Raw genomic sequence first — 1,104 nt, forward strand, 5'->3', positions numbered from 1 at the left:
GCTGCTGTAAGCCCATGGTGCCCTGGCTGCAGCTATCGGGAGTGGCCGCAGTGTCGGTCGTACTTGCTCAGGGTGAAAACAGATAAAACGCGGGGTGCAGATGTACCCAGAGCAGGGTGGGAACTCCGGACAGGATTTCAGTTTGCAAACATCCTTACCCAGCGAAACAAACCATCAAACGCATCCCTGGGAATACGTGCGTAGCAGGCCGCTAGGGTCTAAGAGGCGTTGCAGCTCCCCAGATACGCGTGCTGTTTCTGCCCTGCGGGATGAGATAAGGGCGGTGGGAACGTGGCCAGAAAGAGCAATCTTACGGTTGCTTTCATAGAATCATAGAGCCATAGAGTGGTGAGGAGTTGGAAGGGGCCTTAAAGATGATGTAGTTCCAACCACCCACCATGGACAGGGATACCTTGCACCAGACCAGGTTGCTCAGCCCCATCCAACCTGGCCCTGAACACGCCCCGAGATGGGGCATGCACAGCCTGCCCCGAGATGGGGCATGCACAGCCTCCCCCGAGCAGCCTGTTCAGTGCTTCAAGCCCTCGCAGTAAAGAGTTCCTTAACGTCAAACCTAAATTTCCCCTCAGGGTCCATGCCCCCTCCCTGTGGTGTGCTGCTCTCTCCTCTCCCTGCTGGGCCTCTGCAGAAAAAGGAGATAAGTCTTTCAAGAAGTTTCTGCTTCCATCGTGCTGCCAGAAACGTGGGTACTGCCCGGGGTTATGTAATGCATGTGTCTGAAAACAGTTCTGATAGAGGAAAAAAACAACCAAAGCCATGTGATGCATGACTGCAGATACACATGCATGGGTAATAGGGATGATTTTTTTAGCAGCATTGTTTCTGCTTGGCACTGCAGCTTCTCTTAAACAATAAAGTTTAAGCCAGTTTCACACCGTATAATCATTAAAGGGAGTGCTTATCGTAATCTAGCAGTAATATTTTTCTCTTAATTGGACTGCATATTAGAGCTTGTTGGGCACAGGTCATTTTACAGGCAAAATGAAGTCAGTGTTTTTGAACTGATACAGTTAAATGTGTGAAACTCATGTTGATGCTTTTTCCTGGTCTTAAGAGTGAAACATGGTTAGAAGGGAAAAAGGG

The sequence above is a fragment of the Corvus brachyrhynchos genome, unplaced genomic scaffold (genome assembly GCF_000691975.1).
Source record: "Corvus brachyrhynchos isolate BGI_N302 unplaced genomic scaffold, ASM69197v1 scaffold408, whole genome shotgun sequence".
In the NCBI taxonomy this organism is placed as follows: Eukaryota; Metazoa; Chordata; class Aves; order Passeriformes; family Corvidae; genus Corvus; species Corvus brachyrhynchos.